The sequence below is a fragment of the Labrus bergylta genome, chromosome 8 (assembly GCF_963930695.1).
Source record: "Labrus bergylta chromosome 8, fLabBer1.1, whole genome shotgun sequence".
NCBI lineage: Eukaryota > Metazoa > Chordata > Actinopteri > Labriformes > Labridae > Labrus > Labrus bergylta.
Genome location: NC_089202.1, coordinates 15,889,846 through 15,902,265, shown reverse-complemented (window position 1 = coordinate 15,902,265; position 12,420 = coordinate 15,889,846).

The following is a 12,420-nucleotide window of genomic DNA, read 5'->3' as shown; positions in this document are numbered from 1 at the left end:
CACAAAAATGGAAATCACTTCAAATTACTTGAATAGATACATTTAATTACTTGATTGATAAAGACAACAAAAACATACTTAAAGGAATAAACATCCCTTTTATTTACTCTTGTTAATTCACTATTTGAGTTAGGACTTCCTCTAACTTTCTTGAGAGCCTTAAACAAGGCATCGGTTGAATTACCAATTGCACCTTCATGTACTTTGATCTATAGACAGTTAAAGTCATTAGAGAAAAAATGAGAAGAAATACCTCGCTTATGGGTGGATTTCATTTTAACATCTAGCAGACCGAAAAGAAGCTCCTCTGAGATTTGGTACCGACAGCAGAATGATCATTTGTAAGGAATATGAATAACTTGGCCTAGATCAGACGACCCATCTGCTAGTCCAGAATACAAATACTTTGGGACTCTGTGATTTAAATTAGCCAAATATTTCAAGAAGGACTACAGGCTAATGTTTTGACTCGACAACAGCCATCCAAATGTCAGGGAAAGTAGTCATTTGATTTACTTTAATTTCCCAGTACTTCCTGGTGTCTGTTGCCAATATGTCTGAGGAAGCACAGAAGACAACAAGGTAGGCCTGTATTGTGTTTACTTCATCATTTAAAATTGCCATGTTTGTACAGTTACCTGTGATAGATTATAAATTGGGCTACTCATTGTATTGCGTAACAATAAACAAATGAGGCATAATGGTTTCACAGGCTGTTCTCATGATGGATTAACATTGGGTGTTTGTAGCAATGAGTACAGCCTTTTACCTGCTCTTTTGTAACATAATAATGAGTAAGGTCTTTTACCTGCCCTTTTTTAAAGTGACTTGCGATAACATTTGTCATTAATTGGCGCGATAGAAATAAAGATTGATTCATTGAAGCTGAAAGTTGTGACAGTGTTCACCATCAGCTCGCTTAGCCATATAGTAACTGCACATTACAGAAGTCTGATCCTTGTAAATAATGTTAGCCAGCAAACTAGATTAATAAAAAATGTGGCCGCAACTCAGGTAATTTATAGTTGTATGCTCTTTTTTTCACTTTTCTTTGAAGCTAGCTGTTGAACTGAACCTTACCCTCTTGTGCTAAGCTAACTAGCAAGATCATAATTTAATTGTTCCCTTTCTAACTTGTAATCAAATTAATCCTAGTAAGAAATTCATCACTTCCAAACACAGTCTGCGACATGCTAAAATGTAGGGAAACTGTCAGTATAAGTAAGGATATAGTAATCGAAAGTTTGCTAACATTCGCCACCTTATATGCTAGCAGGCAAACCAGGGCTGTGGCATCAAAGCCCAAAAGTCGGGATTTAAGAGGGTTTGGGTGTTGATAAAATAAGTTTTTGAGTCTATGCATAAGTTTGGCTTAACTGTTAAGCTTGGTAATAATTATATAAATGTTTGAAAGATAATCAGCAGTACAGTAAAACCCGGCTTTCATTTTTAGATATGGATTAAGATTATGCTGAGAAAGTGTCTGTTTTGCAGATTGTGTGTGTGTTTGTGTGATCCTCTCGTTTTGTTTTCCAAAGAAAGAGGGGATCAGAGCTTCTCAGTCTCGCTAACAATGAGGGCGGATTACTGTCATTCCTCCCAGTGTCCTCTTCCCTTCCTTTCTCCTGCTTTCCTCTGCCCCCTGTGAGTTTCCCTGCTGCCTCTTCTGGGTTTAGTTACAGTAGCTTTAAACTGATTTAGCCATTTAGTGTCAGCCTATTGAGGGATGACAGCCACTGTCTGTCCCTTCTGCCTGCACGACCCGGATCTGATGGCTACTCAGGAGCGCTTGCATTCAGTATACAGAGATAGGGAGAGAAATGGAGAAACATTATCTCGTACGGGGAGCTGTTAAGATGAATCAAGGTTGAATAAGGCTTTAGTGGCAGCCTCCGTGACATTATATGCCTCATCTTCCTACATAATCAGCGCACACACAAAGTTGGCACACACGACCCCAAGCGCAGTGGGGCCAAAAGAAGACCTGCTTGGACTTTCAGACTAATGGAAAGCTTGTGTCAAGGGAGGCCAGGAAGGAAGAAAATAATTGATAGAGCTTAGGAAGAAAAAGGGAAACGACGGATGGAGTTTAGCGAAAATGCATTTAAAGGAGGGATGCGGAGGGGAGTAAATTGACAGAGGAGATAGATGTAGCTCAGAAGGAGTAAGCGTCGCGATGGGAGGAAATGAAAGTCGTGATTAGTGGTGAAGGACGTAAACAGAAGATGGCTTGTTAAGATGTCGTAAATCTGCATTTGCTCTTAACAAAGACTTGCTCTGAGGAAATAAAACTGCTGATAAAGGGAGGAAGAAGAAGAAGGTATAAAGAAAGTGTACTGAGATAAAGAATAAAATAAGGCTTAGGTTTAATATCCTGTGTGGCCTGAGTGTGTTTACTGTGTGGGTGCGATCACGAGAGACAGAACGGAGAGATGGTACCAGTGATCAATAGGTGTGTATGTGTTGCATCAACCTGCAGCCCTGCATTTATTTGCTGAATTTCTGATGTCTATCTCGCAGCATGGAAGATTTGTTTCATCGATTGTATCAGCGAGTGTGCTATTAAGCCGAGTGTGGGCCGATCCCCCGCCGCCGAAGCGCCAACGAGTGTGTGGGGCGAGAGAGACTACCTGTGGGATGTTTAGTTATTAAGGCACAGCTTGGCGCGCTTTAATTTTAATTGGTTATGCTACTTTGTGTTGTGTCTTGTGGAATCTAGAGACGGGAGATTAAATTTCCTGCTGGGTTTATGAGCTTAACAGTGTTTAAACAAAAAACAATAACCACTCAGCATTGATGTGTAGAATATAAAATGTGATAGCAGACTCGGAGCTGTATTTATGTGCTGCACTCCCTCAGGGCTCGTCTAAATGAATGGAATGATGTGGTGTGTGTGTGTGAGTCAATCCACAAGGGTCAGAGGCCGTTACATTTTCTGTGACAGGCTGCGGTCAACTCCAAGATTCAGTTAAACCATTAAGAGCACAAGGTCAGTACTATTTTTAACCGCAACCGTGCAAACACTGAATCCAATAATGCTGCAACAAAGCATGTTATCGGGCTGTCCTTACCTTGAAGTCAAATGTAAAACAACAATGTGCAGGGTTGCAGAAGAAAACATAATGGCTCTTCAACATCATGGGGACCAGGTGTTTTGTTTTTATTTTACAATTCTAATGTCTTTCAACTGCTGCGATAAAAGTGTAAGTATCACACAAACAAGACGAATAGCAGTGTGTGTTTACATACTTATGTAACTCAGTGTTTCCCCTACCATTATATTAGCGGGGCGGCCGCCCCCCTTGAAGGTCAAGTAATTTTTTTTTTTAAGATTTATTTTTGGGCTTTTTGTGCCTTTATTGTAGGTATAGGATAGTGGATATAGTCGGAAATCAGGGAGAGAAGTCATTTAAGGATACCTTTCCGATAGAAAAGGACAGCTGTCATTAAAAGTAACACATGAACACCAAGGTTCACACCAAGTGTTCATGTTGGTGTGTCGGCCGTCTTTTGTCAGCGTCATTATCAAACAAACCCATCATCCTTATCATCAATATCATTAAGTGTGTAGGTGTTCAAGAAAGAGCTGGGTCTTTAGCTTTTTCTTAAAGGTGCCAAGATCTCAAAAAGTGTTTTAAATGCTGCATATTTTTTTAAAGTAATCCATTTGCTTTGATTCAGGTGGACCTCCCTTCAAAGTGTTGAGGGGTATTAAAGGGTTAAAATACTCGTAAGACTAGTTAAAGAGCATGATGAGTAGATTCAGTCAAAATAAATGTAAAACCATCTGAGAAAGTGCCACAAGTGCTCCGTCACTGTCATACCAAGTTAGGGCAGAATCCTGCATGGTGTAGATGCATTTGTGCTCACACATAGTCACACACACTACGAATACTGAATTTACTGCCAAAGGCAAAAAAAAATCTCCTGGGGCCCAGTGGGATCAGAGAAGAAAGTGAGTGTTAAGGGAAGAAGGAGATGGCCCTGAGGAGCTGAAGAGCAGCTGTTGAGTTCTGCTCCTTGGAGAACTTCAATAGGAGCAGCAGGCTCCTCCCACTGGCTAACATTACAGCACAGCAGCTGCCTGGAGGTTCAAACACGCACACACACTTACACACTTATGTTTTGGGTGATGATTTATACTCAAAAGTGTTGTTTCTTCCACATCCACACACAGGGAAGATGAAATAACGCACACACAAAACTCCTCTCCTTGTGTGAGTAAACCTCTTGAAATGGCATACAAACCTTGAAGCATGTTGAGTTGGGTAGAGTAATGAAAGGGTTGCACATACTTCGTACTTGACCTTGTTGCCCAACTCTCACTGTAAAATATGTCTCAAAATGCACACATACACATACACACCTGCCTGAGGCCAAACATATAAACAAAGCCAACAAAAACACTGGTTGCATTTTCATCATCCAACATTGTATTTTACAGTCCTGAAAATCCAGATAATTATGGGGTGATGTAGTAGTAGAACTGCAGTCAAATGTATAAAAACACCTTTTACACATCAACACATACGGTATGTAGGAAGGTAGACAGTAGAAAGCATACGCCCTATTTAAGCTAAATTAATATGCATAGCAATTTCTCAAGATTTAAACTGCACTCTCATCTAACTGTAAATCCCAAAGCAGCTCAAAGTAAATATGTGAATATATCACACAAGGCCTTTTTGTAAATGTGGACTCACTGTCAATGCTGTCAAGTGGACACTGCTACAGGGTTTCCTCTGTGATCAAACAGGGGCTCCACTTAACATAAACAGATATTTAACTTAACTTTTACAAACCCTCTCTTGATGTGTTACTTTGTTTAAGATGAAAAACAGAAAAAACCTTCGGACATCCATTTCATAAGACAGCTGCGTAGGAGAGCAATGTGTCCATCAAAAACATTTATTGGCAACATTTCGGTACCAAACACTCTTTGGATTTGCCTGATGAAGGTCTAGTACCGAAACCTCGCCAATAAATATTTGCATGCAAGATAGACAGTGAGCGAGAGTTGAAAACAAATAGAGGGGGAAATAATCACGAGATTGAAATGGTGATGTTTCCTCAGCAACAGCTGTAGTCTAGTTCATTTATACAAACATATAACACTTTGTCAACCCCTTGACATGTAAGCAAGCCAAGTTTCTCTTTTATCAGCAACTTAACTTAAAAGCAATGAGAAATGATCATGAGAGTAGTAGGGTGATGTTTCCCAAACTAAAACTTTGGACATGAGGAAATAAAATCAAGGTTTGATGTTTTAGTCCTCATCAATTTATGATCATTTAAATGTCACAAACCAGTTGTGTAGTGCTTATTAGTATACCTACTTCTAATTTCCCTCTGAATCACAATATTCAGTAATCAGTAGTATGCTGCAATTTGTTTTCTCTAGCATGATAAAGGGACGATGTAGTTGTCTCATCCTGTAGTCTTTTTGCCAGTTAAAATGATAAAACCTGCTAACAATCCCTCCTCCCTTAAGTCAACCAGTGGAAGTTGAGTGTTTATGTGTAAATACAAAAGGCTGTTTTTTAAGTGAATTAAATATGCAAGAGTAGTCCGTGTTTATAACAGAGACGGATCATCCTATGCTGGACCGGCCCCTTAAAAAACATTTTTGGGAAAAATTAAGAGTATAACCACTTCTTCAGGCACCACTACACCACTGTTACAAACACATGTTTTAACATCATTACAGACCATTCATTTACTCTGCTTGTTAACTCATGACATGTGTAATATCTTTTAACTTGTCACATAGCTTACCAGCTTCAGTAGCTTTTATACCCTCCTCTTTCTCGTCCCTATGATCTTCATCACACTCAGTGAAAAGTGTTTGTATCCCTAATGTGTCACAGTGAGAGCGACTAAGGACATCCCAAGAGTACACCTGATAATTACTATAATATGCTCCACTGATTTACTAATGGAGCGAGGCTTTTATAGCCTATCCTGTCCTCCCTTTTTTATTCTTTCGGTCACGTACTCACCTTCGCCCTCGCTGCTAACAGAACAAACAGCGTGTACGTCTTGTTTTGTAAAACCAAAATGACACACAAGGGACTTCTTTTTTCTCTCCTTCCATTTTCAATCTCCCCTTCTGACCTCAACTTCTATTTTATTTCACTCTCTGACTATCCCAGCTTCCTTTTACCTTAATGGGAAAAACTAGCTGCTATCTGGTGATTGAGAGAGCACGGCATATTACAGAGCCAACGGGGTCTCGCCGAGCTGTCATTGAAAAAATGACACAGCGTTTAGTTGCAGACAGCTATACTGTGCGAGTGTGTCTACCTGTGTCAAGGTTTTCCTTCTCCTGCATCCCCCTCTTCCTGGGTGTATAGGCCTTAGGGCACACTCGCACTAGGCAAAGTTACTCCGTACCGTTGCAAGATTGCCCCACCCACCCATTCCCTCGCTGGCCTGCACTCACATTGCTCCAAGACTGACCTGGCCTGAGCACGGTAACCTCTTGTACATAACGTCATAATGATCATGAAGTCTGCTTAGATTTCAAGACAGGCGGACTCAAAATCTGCAACCGCACGTCTTTGAACAGCACAGAGAATATGACTTAATTTACTGACTTTGTGGCTTATTTTATGTCATATTGGTCAGATACATCCATAGCACTACGAGATTTTTAGTTATTTGGAAGGCAGGGATCGATTATACTTCATGTCCACGTGTTGTACCCATGCTAGTGCCCGTGCATGAGCAACTGTATCATGCCGAAGCACACCTCTTCTAACCTTGCCAGGGCCAAGAAAGTGTAAAACACTAGAAAAAAACAACTTTTAGGGGTCAAATGGACTTGGGAACGGTATGGTTTTCCTAGTGTGAGTGCGCCCTTAGTCAGTGAGAGTTCCCTGGTATTTCTGTCAGCTCTATCCTATCGGCTTATCAGACCTGTCCACTTTATTTGATCCTGGGTCTGAGGACGGGGGTCTGGATATCCTCACACACACACACTGGTGAAACAAAAGGTATGTGCATGAAGGAGAGGGGGTGATGGGATTTTGCGTGAGATGTTTTGCAGACGATCAACTACTTCATGTCTATATCTTCGTGTAAATTATTTACTTAAGAGTCTCCACCCTTTTCGCTGCACCGCCCGGCTGTCTGTGTCCAACACAAACAAACCCACAGAAATGTACAGTAAATGTCTTTCCCATTGACCCAGGCTGTTCAACTCTACAACAATGTGTCAGCTTCATTACTGAGTGCACATTTTAAGGGAGATTTGAGGTCCTTTGGTCATAACCTGTACTGAATGAATAGTGTGAGGGTGGGCTTCTTTTCTGAGCCACATGCTGCAGGGTAAAGGGGGCAGCATGGGTGGGGTAATAGGGACTAACATTCCTAACTAATTGTATGTGTTCTCCATCCCTCCCCACCCTTCAGTGTATGCATGTCTGTAATGTCTCTGTTAGTGCTGCATAGTTAGGAATTTGCCTCCAAGACGTGCGTTTGTGAAGTCGACCTTCGCCCCGCAGGGTCAGAGTCAGGGTGAAGTTTTATGTTTCAAAGGTTAGCTGTTACGCTACAGTAAGAACAAGGTCAGGGATCATATTAAAGAACAGATTGCTTTCTCTGTCTTGAAACATATAAATATGGCCTACTGTATATATTTCAAAACAATAAGTGGTGACACCGGCATCATACATCAGCATTAGTTTTGCTACATTTGCTTTATTGCCAAAAGATGTAGTGCAATATTGATTCAATCTATGCCCAGCCTCATAAAAGAGTTTACATTTGTCGCTGTAGCCCTCAGGGGAACGGGTCATTCCAAGAAGGAATCCTTTGCTGCACATGAAATAGTGCATTACCCTTAAAGCAGCAGTAGCAGTTTGTTTAAAATGCACTGAAGAGGAAGAAATCATCTGTTAGCAGCGATGGCTTTACAGAAGAAGAAAAAAACATAGAAAAAGCTGCCTTACCCAGTGTGAATGTGCTGCTGAGTGTGTTTCATATACTAATAGCAGTTAATAAACATGTAGAGTTGATGTGGCTGAGATTTTGACTTAGATGGACGTCTCCTTCGAAGAAAGAAATTTCATTTTTTTATCTTCCCAGAAGGATCGATTTAACTTTTTTTCTACAAAGGTTTTAATTTTATTTGTATTACGACAATTCATAAGACTCTTTAAGAAAGAGCAGGTCTAGAACAGACTCTGTGTTGCACTGTATAATTATTTATAGAGACCCAACATTAATCCACGACGAGCAAAAAACTTGGCAACAGCAAGTGAGAGTGGCAGAAAGAAACTTTCTTTTAACAGGCTGAAACCTCGAGCAGAAGCAGACTCATGTTGAAAAACCACAAGTGACTCTAAGAAGCCACTAAATCCACATAGCCCCTGTCAGTGTGTCCATACTGATCAATCAATCAATCAGACTTTATCTGAATAGCACTTAATAAATAATAATAATAATAATAGTAATAACTCACCCCAGAATCCATGCACGGATGCAAGGATAGAAAGAACTCAATAAAATCATGTGCTGATGATGTACTGAGGAAACTCTATCATGAATTTGTAATGATCAATTACACATCTTTTGATTTTCCTTTTTTTTTTTTAACATGTCAGTAACAGAATTGGATCTTTATTTTAGAGGTGTTGAGTTCGACCACTGTTAAATCCCAGATGGAGACCAGTTATTAACCAGAAGTAAAAAGTTAAAACCTGCTACACTTCAAAGCCCCTAATCCTCTTCTGTAATTGTATGTTATTGATTTTCTTTCTTCTCCCTGCACCCCCACATTCACCTGCCTATTACTTTTCACAGCAAGAACTGTATAATAGTGGAATTTAATTATAAGTCCATTGAATAGTAATTCAATGACATTAATAACGATTGATCTTGTATTTCTCAAGGTGCTGATGGGGGAAATCAGTTTCTCGTTGGAATCTTAACTATATACTAAAATAACTTATACTTATGTCTGTCAGGGTAAAGCGAGTAAACTCAGCTCCAACATGACCACAGAGATAAAATAAACTTCATCTGACAAACCTTCTGTAAACTTTCAGAGAAGTCGCTCTGTCAGACTCGGTGGTATTTTTCACTATTCTGCTGCTGACATTTTTCTGCAGGCGGGGACTTTCCAGGTCCGTAGAGATATACGAGTCGACTTCTCTCTCCCCCCCGTGTGACAGACCTATCAATGAGTCCCGGCTCAGCTCAGGGGAGTTTGTGCGACTTACCTGATGTAAGTGATGGGACATCTCTGTGTGTGTGTGTGTGTGTGTGTGTGTGTGTGTGTGTGTGTGTGTGTGTGTGTGTATTGAGAAAACATACATTCCATATCTCCTCGTCACTGCAGTAAGCAGCTAAAGCAACATTTCGCATCGCATATCTGTTTGTGTAGGATCATTTAGTGTGATTTCTCTGTCCTGCTGCAGTAAACTGTGCCCCCAGGTGAAGCTTTCTCAACACATTCCTCACACACAAACGCACACATTTTCTCAAAGTCTTTAAGGCACACTCGCAGGCAGGACACAACATGTTCTGGTATGTAACAGGAGTGTTCACCAATCCATACGGATTACAGGCCTCGCAGAGACAGAGAGATATACTGGAAAAATTACAATGTAAGAGTAGGTGGGGTGGGGGGGGTGAAGTGCTGTGTATCCATGGCAACATGGCTGGTCCATGGTGATTTTAGAGAAGTGTATGATGATTGCAAGTGAAGGTAAATGGATTCCCTGTGGGGTTTACCTCTTTGTAGATGTGGCCCCCTTTTTGAGAGAAACCATTACCCCAAATGCACATGTGTGTCTACGATTGTGTGTATGGCTGTGTATCTGTCTGAGAGTGTGTTTATGTGTGTGTGAGTGTTCTCCTCTTTGTGGTAGTACTAAGTAGAAAAAAAGCACCTTCCCATAAGAGGCATCATTCCCATTTGTATCAAAACCAAGGTTTGCATTAAAAAAGAAGCTTAAAGGTACAAACAAAAATCTAAGAGCAGCCTTATACATGCTGATCACTTTTGGCAAACAAGAGACTGAACACTTGAAGTGTGCCATAGAGAATGTTTACTTCCTCCTCTTAGCCTCAAAACAGAAAAGAAACTCTGCTCCAGCAATAGAAAATCTCTTTGAGCTAGCTGTTTTAGCTGAATGAATTTTCATACACACTCTATTTAGAGGATCAGGTTTTGTGAAGGATGCATTTGGAATTTTAACGAAAACTTTATAGATTAGTTACCAAGAAATACAGTAACGATCACGCTTAATCTCTAGCTGTCTCTCATTTTTAAATTGCAATTTATATTTTCTTCTTTTTGATTATTTTTAGTTTATGTTATGTTACAAGTTTGCTCTTGCTTCACTTAAAAGAGAAAAATACTAAACCTAGCAAAAAGTGACTGTGTGGACATTATATCAAAAGCGTGCAAATTCTAACTCAATACAATATCTGGTATTTATTATCTTATATATATCTTATATATTATTTATTATATTTAATATTTAATATTCCAATATATTTCAAGGGAGGTTTTCAGTAGCTCTGTGGCCACGTTTGTGTAGAAGTATTGACAGTGAAGCTTTGTTCTGCAAACAATGTTCCCTTTATTGTGTCCGCCTTCGTATGTGTGTGCACTCATACCATTGCAATGCACTTTGATACTGCATTAACTAAACAGCTTGTGACCGCTAAAGTGCCCATGCTCATTTAAATGCAAAGAAATTTCCAATATGAATGCATAATGCCTCCCCCAGCTTGATCATTTCCTGTCTCTCAAACATGCACGCACACACACACACACACACACACACACACACACAAGATATCAGGTGTGTGTGTGTTTGTTTGTGTCAAGCTTAGAATGTGAAGCGAGTGTGAGCAAACTCAATGCTCTACTCTACTGCTAACTATGATGGAGGGAGTGGAAAAGTGTGTATGCAAATGTGTGTGTATGTGCGTGGGATGGAGGCAGATAACCGCAGTATTTATTATTCTATCAGCTTCCAGTTTATCACCATTCACACACACACACATACAAACACATCAATTAAAAAACATGATTTTTATTCAGTCATGCACCGCCTCTCATCGACATAACCCAAACCCTTACACACACACCATCCCACATGCAAAAATACACACATGTGTACACGCTGCTGCCTCTCAGCAGGCTCTTGTAGCTATTAGGCTAGTATCGTTAAAGCTCTTCAGGCTAATCGTCTCCCCTGATGAGCCACAGGTCTCAGTGGGATGACTGGGAGAGATCTGGCATGATTGACTCGGCCTGTGCGAGTCCCTATGAGCCATTAGCTTAGTGGGTAGAAACACACACTAATACAGTATACATACCCCCATACACACACATGCACATAGCAGATTGTGCTAATGCATGTCATCTTCCCAAATTCATTTACATGTTTGTGAAGAGACCTGTCAGTTGTTGGGGATAAAAATGTGAGAGTGTGTGTGTGTGTGTGTATGTGCAGCGTGTAACTTTTCCCTGTTAGTGAGTGTGTGTTTCAGCGTCCCTCTTCCTCTCTCATGAGCCAGGTGCCACAGGGGAATGTTGGGAATGTACGCCGGCGATGAGTGATGCTGACAGTTTGCCACAGAAACTGAGCAATGGGAGATGGAGGCAGGGAGGGAGGTGCCTGACGTTAACTCTCCTGATATTGTACCAACCGCTGATAAGCACAGTCACACCCCGGGAAAAAAAAAGATTTCCCCCTTAAGGATCGTCATTCATTTTAATCCGCTCATTAATCAGCTCCTTGGCGTTTCGGGCAATTTGGGATGATATTTTTGTTCAATTTAGGCTGCGTGCATGCCTGAGTTATTGAAGCCAGAAGAAGGGGGAGGCAGAAGGGAGGATGTTTAAAAATTAGGAAATAATTTACAGCCTAATGGAAGCAAGGAGTGAGGCAGGAAGGAAAGGAGTGATGGTCAGCCATTAGTTAATGTAAGCAAGAAGGTTATAGCTAACTGTGTTAAGAGAAGGTATTCTATTGTTTGTACTAAATCAGTGTGTGTACATGTTTGTCTCGGGAGTAGAAACTACACATCAGAGCGCCGGTGGCCTAGTGGTAAGATCGTGGCATGTACAGAGGCTGCAGTCCTCGAATCCAACTTGCTGTTTGTATACTTTTTTATACACATATATGACGATCCCAGTTTTTTATTGAGCTATGTTACTCTATAAAAAGTAGTTAAGAAACTGCATACAGACACAGTGAGTGGGAGTCAGACTTGTGTCTAGAATTTATTCCAGGGTATAAAAATCCCCCTGACTAGCAAGGTCATCTTATCTTTACAATTTCTGATTGTGTTGCTCCATTAAATTCTGAATGGGGCGCTTTGGAAGGTGTATGTGACCTCTTCAGGGCAACAAACAAGGTGTCATTTCTTTCTATACAAAAATAAAAAATAAAAACT